Source organism: Pinus tabuliformis, chromosome 3_2 (genome assembly GCF_031772625.1).
Source record: "Pinus tabuliformis cultivar Carrire ecotype Pingquan chromosome 3_2, CPIR1, whole genome shotgun sequence".
In the NCBI taxonomy this organism is placed as follows: Eukaryota; Viridiplantae; Streptophyta; class Pinopsida; order Pinales; family Pinaceae; genus Pinus; species Pinus tabuliformis.
Window position 1 is genome coordinate 244,790,896 of NC_142302.1, and position 9,044 is coordinate 244,799,939.

Below are 9,044 nucleotides of genomic sequence, written 5' to 3' on the forward strand. Positions count from 1 at the left end.
GCTTAGTAATTAAAATATGAAGGAAGCATTTCTAATATTTTCCTATATTTTAGTGTTACAAAAAATCCCTTCATTATATTCAATTATTGAAATTGTGTACCTAGCTTAACTAAAAATATAAAGGGGTGCTTTATGACTACGAATATTTTTCACTAGACTACTTATAAGAAATACACAATTTGATTGAGAGTTCAAATTCCATCTTGTAAAGTAAATCCTATAGTTCCACGAACTGCAACTATTATAATCAACTATTTATAGTTTCATGTTATTCTCACTAGGAGGTTTATTGAGTCAATGAAAGTTGGGTATGGTGGTTGCCCCCAACAAGGTTCAAATCCCTCAAAGAAAATGGCTCATTTGCCTCTTAGTAGTTGGCTGGTACATACAAGGGTAGTGTTGTTCATAAGAAGTACTTAGATTGGGTAGTCACATGCCATGATAGTGCCATGACATCTCACCTCTTACTACATTGCCAATGCTTAGTAATCAAAATATGAAGGAAGCTTTGCCAGCCCTTTGCATGATGGCCCTGCCTTTAGTACTGTCTATCCCAAGTATTATGTGTCATTAGATGACCCCTACATCTACGACCTTATGCAAGCTTATATTCATCCCCAAGGTTTTGACATGAAATGCCTATCTAAAATAATTCAGCTCAAAACTTTGACTATTGTTCACTTTGGCAATGACAGCATGCCCCCACTACAGCCCCATATATGTCATACTTCGCAACTTATAAGTGAGGTGGAATTTGGTTCCAGTAAATCTACAACTCCTATTACATTTGAATGGACTGGAATCCAATATCCTGAACTTTGGGAAGCTAAATATGAACAATACCACCAAGCAGCGTTACTGAAAGACAACCATAAGGTTGCCAAAGCATGCCCAATTCCATATAATGTTGCTACCCAATCCTTTCGGTTACCAACCCAAGTTCAAACAACCTTTCGAGAGAAGGTTGCAGAGATGGTCCAAAACCATCCCGCAAGCTCTTCAACAAAGCTTACTACAAAACACCAAGGTCAGCACCAGTAGTGTCCATCCTACAATCCGCTGATACAAAATCTTAGTATTGCTACTAAGCCATTCTCATGCTCACTTGGTTACCCCAAGAAGAAACAACTAAGACTATCAAAGTTAGCTTTGGAGAAGAATCCTACACTCCAGGAAGGAACCTGCCTTATATATCTTTCCAACAGTTTGATGATGATCGTCAAAAGAGAGGGGAATTCATCCCTTACGCCACAATACCAGCAGCCACTACGTCTGGTACTAACACTCCACAGCTTAACTATGAAAATTTCCAGCTTGACCTCGAGTTAAAGAACATTGATGATTTGCACAGTGACGTCCTTAAGGTTAAACAAGTAGTATCTGAAGGAAAGGAAATGTGCGAGAAGATTTTAGCAAGATTAGAATTGCTAGATCACATGATAGCTGACACATCAGTCCTTACAACAACCAATACAAATCTAGACCAAAGGCTGGCAACTATATCTCATGTTTTGTCCATAACTACCCCAATCATCAAGAAGTTAGGATCTAAGGTTCAGATCCCTGACTAATATATTTTGGACAAACCATCAAAGTCAACTATGTTTACAGATAATCCCAAGAACAAGCTTAGGCGCACTTTCAGCTTTAGCGTAGCTAGTCATAAGCTACCTACGTGGAATTTTGGGACTCAAACAACCGAAGAAGAAGAGATCAAGGTAGCTACTTCGGTCACAAAATCCTTCTTGCAAAAGGTCCAAGAAAAGGGTCCTTCCCTTTCAAAGGACCAAATAAATTAGTTCCTTGTTTATGTAAAGCAAGAACCAGGTATCCCTTTGCGGATTACCCAAGTTGGTGAAACATCCTGTCCCATATCAGTAACAACGACTAGAGTTTCAGCTATGAGTGCGGCCATCCAAGCTATGCCACAAGAACCCATGTTTTTTCCAAATTTCCAGCCTAAGATCGAAATGGAGAATGCAATGAGTCTCCTCAATAGCTGGGCAATGAAAAAATAGATTGATGACCCTACCCTTTCTCTTCGTAACATTGCACAACTCATTATCAATGGATTTGGTGGCTTAGCACATACATGGTGGCATTACGCCTCCACAGAAGCCCAAGAAGTCGTCCTTGGCCATAACGATCTTATTGTTCAATTGCTCATTCCTCTACGTACACAGTTTTTCGGCCTTACAATTGATGAAGATCCAGACCATTACAATGAATTGTTTATGTCTAACCAGTAGGGCAATCTTGGTCTTATGGAAGATTATTTCTGTCAAATGCAGGATTGGCTCATCCGATCCAATTCCTATGCTAATACAACATACCTCAAGAGGTATATCCAGAGTATGGTTGGCATTCTTCCCACTGCTATCAACAAATATTTTGAAGACAAACATCTTTCTCTGTCAGGCATGACCTTAGCAATGGTCCATGGCCACATCAAGAGAGTCATTAAAGAACATTGTTTAGCTAAACATGTTATCACTGACTTCAAGGATTACAACAAGATCTTTTCAAATAAGATTTGCAAAATAGTTGGCCATATGCCCAACTGGGGTAAGGGACCCTTCAATCACGACCCCAAATGCTCTTGTAAATCCAAAGATCCGCACAAGAATCATTGGTCCTCAAAGAGTAAGTTTCAGCCAGAAGCTTATAAAAAGCCATATCGGCCCAGAAAGAATCCTTTCCAGAAAAAACGAACATTGCTTCAATATCGAAAGACTCCAACTAAATCAGTTCGATGTTTTATTTGCAATGAGGAGGGTCATTGTGCAAACGAATGCCCACAAAAAGCACGGAAGCCAAAGCTAGCAGCTCTATTCACAGATACCTTAGAACCTACTATGTGGGATTTGTTCTACTATGATTATGACGAAGACCCTACTGGAGAAATTTATTATCCAGAAGATGATTCTCTGCATGAACATTCATGATGAGATTAAAAGAATCAAGGTCGCCATGACCACTTTAAATCATCCAGAACTTCAGTCATCCAGCCAGATGAAAACCAAACAAAAGGAGAAGGAGATAGCCTATTCTGTTCCCTCCTACTGGCGTCCGGCTGAGTTATACGCTGACCATCCAGCCAAGCATCCAGAGCGACAACTTGTCAAGCGTGCCTCCTGCACATCCATGCATATGCAGATCCACAACAAGCAAGCAAATATCAGATCCCTTGCCATAGAAATCCATGTGCTCAAAGCACAATTGCAGCAGCTAGAAAAAGAAGTTGTTGAATCCTCTGATGATGATTTCGACCATCTAACAACTAAGGCTCTAGACAGTCTGGAACAATCTTCCCCTGTCTCGCCTACACCAGATTATGCCAAATAGCCTGATTCACCTTATTTGTCTGCACTTTATCTTGGTAAGTCTCTCTCTCTCACCAGTCAACCTAAATTGTATATTCCTCTTACCTATTGTCCTCGTGATTGTAAACCATATTCCTTAGATTGTTTACTTGATTTGGGCAATCAACTTAATTTAGCTTGCCATCTTTCTATTCCCCCTTTCTACTAGGAGAAATCAATGGAGGGTGGTGCCAGCATTACTGGTTCAATGTTTTCTCTCCCACATCAGGTAAATTATTTCCCTGTGTCCATCCAAGACCATCCAGTTCAATGTACATTCCTCAAACTTGATAATATCATGACCAACATTATTTTAGGTTTTGAATTCTTTACCCGTTGGTCTCCCATTTCTATTGACTACCACCAACTCATATTTTCCATGACTATTTCTAGTAAGTCTGTACAAATTCCTCTCAAAACTTCTTGTACATTCTTCATCCCTCACAAGAAAAAACTAGAACAACCAAAGCCCGCAGAAGTCCAGAAAAAAAGAAAGTATCATTTCTTTCGCCACAACTCATCGTCAATATTATTTGAAATAAATTTCTGAAAAGATTATCCAACAGTGTACTTCAGATACCCCAAATGTTTTTTGGGCACGAGAAAAGTATGTGATCGATCTACCATATGCAGATGATATACAGATCAGACAACAGAAAGCATCAGCTGCTCTGATGAGTCCAACCGAGTTGGATTACTGCCAGAAAGAGATTATAGATCTCTTAGAAAAGGGCCTAATCAAACTAGCCAAGAGTCCATAGGCATGTTGAGAATTCTACGTCAACAAGCATTCAGAGATCAAAAGAGGCCAACCTCGCATGGTGATCAACTACAAGGCCTTAAATGCAATGCTAAAAAATATGGCATATCCTCTTCCAAATCAAGCAGCGCTTCTCCAAAAACTGAAAGGATGTGACACCTTCAGCAAGTTCGATCTTAAATTAGGTTTTTACCAAATTGGAATAGCTGCTAAAGATCATTATAAAATGGCCTTTGTTGTCCCACATGGACAATATCAATGGAAGGTAATGCCTTTCGGTTTAAAGAATGCTCCTAGTGAATTTCAAAAAAGAATGGAAGATGTTTTCCGTGGCATAGATTGGTTAATTATCTACATAGATGATTTACTTGTCTGTTCCAAGAATATCCAAGAACATCAGAAACATCTCCAAATATTTTGTGAGCATTGTGTTAAACATGGATTAGCTTTGTCAAAATCCAAGATTGAAATTGGAGTAGCATATGTAAGTTTTTTAGGTTTGAATATTTCTAACAGCAGTATCGCACTGCAAGATCATGTTCTTCTAAACCTGCAGAATTTTCCAGATCAAATCCTAGGCAAGACCAATCTGCAACGATTCCTAGGCAGTCTGAATTACATCAAACATTTCTATAAAGGACAAGCCCAAGATCTAGTTGTCCTGCAGCAAAGATTGAAGAAGTCACCAATCCCATAAAATCAAGCCATGACCCAGGCAGTGAAATCCATCAAGGAGAAAGTCCAGAACCTTCCTCCTCTTAATCTCCCGGCAGATGAAGGATTTTATGTCCTTGAAACATATGCATCAAATTTTTCACAGGTAGAGATTGATGCATAATTTCCCAACAATTTTGTGAGAATGGACAAGAGAGGAGCAAGTGTTGTATAGTTTCCTCCGCATTCTGGCATAGAGGGCAGATAAAAGATCCCTGAATGTTGTGTTTTTTGAAGTTATCCTCTATTAAAATCTTCCTCCTCAAGAGGGTCTAGGTGAAGAGTTTTATTTTTGGTAGACTTTCAGTCTTCCAAACTAGCTTCTAGTAAGGCCATGGGGGTTGTGCCTCTAGATCACCTTGGAGAGACGTATAACCACTCTTGACAATGTAAAACCCCCCAATAGGTTCCATTTAAAATTTTCCTAGTGATGCGAGTGAGTAGGGGTTGTACCTTTAAGGTGATGAAGAAGGATCTGCCATTGATGTTGCACCTCAGCAGGGAGAGTAAATTTTTTCCAACCTTTCCAGGAGTTGTCTTCTTGATGCTAATCTAAAAATGTTCCAAATTTGTGGTGTCTTTCCCTACAGGCCAGTTCGTAAGGGGTTGTATTTCTACTATGGAAGAGAGTTTAGGTTTACTCATGATGTTATCCTCCCATAGATTGATGTACTTCCCTCCTTCTGGGATTATAGAGGTATGGGCTTGTATGAGGGGGAGAGTCATTTTACAAAGTTTCCATATTTGAGAGCAGGGTCTGGTGGGGATCTGAGCTTGCAAGAGTTGTTTATGATTGGATCTCATGTATTTTTCTTCTAATACTTTCTTCCACCACGATGGCCCTTCAACTATTAGTCTCCAAGTTATTTTCTCTCCCATGGCTAGATTCATAGAAATTTCCTTATTTTTATCTCTATTTGTTTTTGGATGCCTATAGGGGCTTGCAGAATTGCAAATTGATACAATGGTAGAGTTGATAATATAAATTTGATTAATATAACCGTACTTGACAGCTTTAGCCATTACATTCCCCATTGCTGAATTTTCCTTTTCATTCTGTCTATGACCTCCATCCAGACCTCAACTTTCAATGCTTGCTTGGATATTGGCATACCAAGGTATTTGGGTCCATTCCATTTTGCATGGTATTCCAAAAATTTGGGACATGCACTGTCAAGTTTTGGGGGAGGTTTTCCAACCATATATGAAGCTCTTAAGACTATTGAATAATCCTCTTGAGGTCTCCAAAAACAGGTCCAAGGTGGACTTGAAACTCCTCACCACTATTGAGGATGCTCCTCCTATTAGTAGCATATCATCAACAAATTAAGAATGATTCATACCTTTTGTGCCTCTACAGTTTTGAATTATAGTGAGAAGTCATGTTTTTCTCATACTCCAACTTCCTACAAAGAGTCTCTGCCACAATGATGTATAGAAATGGGAGATTGGGAATCCTTGTCTTAGCCCCTGGAACTCACTTGCAAACCAAAATTTCTCTTGAACAACAAAGAGGAAAGAGTTTCTAACCCTGTCAAATGTGTTAGCCATGTCAAGATTTTGGATGCAACCTTGTTCATCACAAGATATACTAGATTGGATGGTTTCTTGAACTAAAAGAATATTGTCCACAATATAACTATTTTTGATGAAACCACCTTGGTTTTCAAATACTATATGAGGGAGAAGGGTTTTAAGTCAAACAACAAGGATATTGGTTATGATTTTGTAATAAAAGTTGCACAAAGAGATAGGGAAGAAGTTGTTAAAGGAAGAAGGCTTAGTTTCTTTAGGTATCAAAGCAAGAAAAGTAGAATTAATATTACCTCCTATTTTGCGCTCGAATTGGCTCCAATGGATCATCTTGAGTAGGTATTTGTTGATAAGGTCCTAGAATGTGCGGTAGAAGACTATGGTGAAGCCATCCGACCCTGCCACTTTATCGGGATGCATGCTCCATATAGATTTTTATAGTTCATCTTTGTCCAATTCATCTTTGTCCATTGGTTTGATTAATGTTGCATTGGCCTCATCTGACACCATTCTTGGAATTGATCTAAGGATTTCTTCAAAGCTTTCCGGCCCTGAATATGTTGTTAGAAGCCTTTTTTAATGTTGGTAGAATTCATATTTGATCAATGATTGTCCTTCGATGGTGATGTCCAATTCTCCAGTTATCACATCTACTATGATTTTAATTATTCTTGCCTTAGTTTGGTTGTGGAAGAAACTTGTGTTTTTATCCCTAGCTTGTGTTTTTGTCCTTGAGATTTTGAAGCCTAGTTGCATTTGATCCATTTTTGCAGAGTTTTTGGAGATGGGCAAAGGCCCATGAACTGTCCTACCAACCCTCGTTGCGCCAAAGACAAAGCAACTTTGCGGGGGGACAATAGGAGGTGGATCTATTTACAGGATTGATTCAAGCTTTTTCACAAATTTGGAGACTGAAGGATGTCCTTGAGGAGGCCAAAGCGAGTTGATGAGGTTGTTGAAGGCGTGTGTTTCTGGATCAAATGGTTGCCGCGAAGGAGGCAGGTGTGCCCCCCCCCCCCCCCCACCCAAGGAGAAGCCTTTAGAGGGGTCATCAAATCAGCCTGAAGCAAGGTGTGGAAGCAAATCGGAGGTCTGAGCTCTCTCACATTGCGTAGGATAGTTCTCTCCTATGTTATGATGATTTTCTCACAGTATTTTTAATGTAACATAAATTCTAAAATTTCAAATGCATCTACATTTTTAACCATGCATGGATTAAAATGAATTAATCATCATAGATCTAAATATTTGTATTCACGTAAATAATGCATAGAGTAAAACGACAACAATAACAAGGAATAACTACATTATACTTATCTTAAAGAAATATGTAATCCTGATCGCATGGGGGATATTATATCACTTAGTTCTCGCTTGTCACCTAGAAGGCCCACCCTCAATATGAGGGCCAGCTGTGTCAAGTGAATCTCTTGAGATACTCTCTTCAAGTGGGAGCCATATTGAGACTGAGAAAATCTGCTAAGAAAATATGAAACAATAAATCTTAAAAACCTTATTAGCCACAAATAGATCAAAGGAAGGATTAGTTATTCCAAGAATTTGACTAGGCATAGATGAAATATGGTAGATAACTAATGATCATTCCATCCTTATCATTATCCTTAAAATTCCATGTACATTATATCCATCCTTATTTGTTGGCTCGAATTATATAAATTCTCCAATTCCTATTTGTCTATTAATAGGTGCTCCATAATAATGGTAGAATCAACAACTTAAAAGTCATGGTTGGGAATACCAAAATTCTCTCTATGAATGTTAAAGGAAAAGCACAAGATTTTTGAAAAATGTAATGGGAAAATAACAAAGTGAATATGGAAAGGACCCCTTTTGTTAGAAAAGGATTATGATATAAGTAGTCGGGGTTGCTATTGTTGTATGCAAAATCCTCTTCAAGATAAGTGTTTTTCGTCCATTTAGCAACTAGAGTTTGTGTATGTAGCAAAAGTATACAAGTATCCCTCTGTGCTAGTAAGTGGGATGGGCATGATAGGGTTGTTTTCCACTTGTGCTTGCCACTTCTCACATGTCTCACACTTTTTTCCCTTTCTCATAGGTAATAAATATTATGCTTTTAGTATATTATTTTTGTTTGAATGTTTTCACCCAACACAAGCAACACCATCTAAATGGGTACACTATAATTAGGTCAATAAGTATGACTCGCTATGAAAGCACCCTTAGAACAAGCAATTGAGGTTGGAGAGTATATGTTATATCAAAGTTTCCTGGTACTTGTATCTTATCTCAAATACTATAAATGTCTCACTTTTGTGGGCATGTGGACTTGTGAAGGGAAAATATGTACCTAGGGGGATGTGAACCTTTGTGGGAAGGACAAAAACATCCTTGGTTTACTGATAAACCAAGACCCACTAACATGATTTTATTTTTATTAATATCTCATGGACATTTTGTGTCTATTATGACTTTACAACATAATATACCTTGTGAAATACATTCCAAATGGGCCATTTACTAGTGAACTCCCATTTTTTTTCAATACAATAAATCATTATATATTATTTATCCATGGCCATTTCAGTTACTGGAGAATGAAACTTCAGGAATTATGCCTTCTCCCCCTTGGTATGACCTTCTTAGTATTCTACAACAACATCAAGCATTCACTCTTCAACTTTCAACAATTGGAT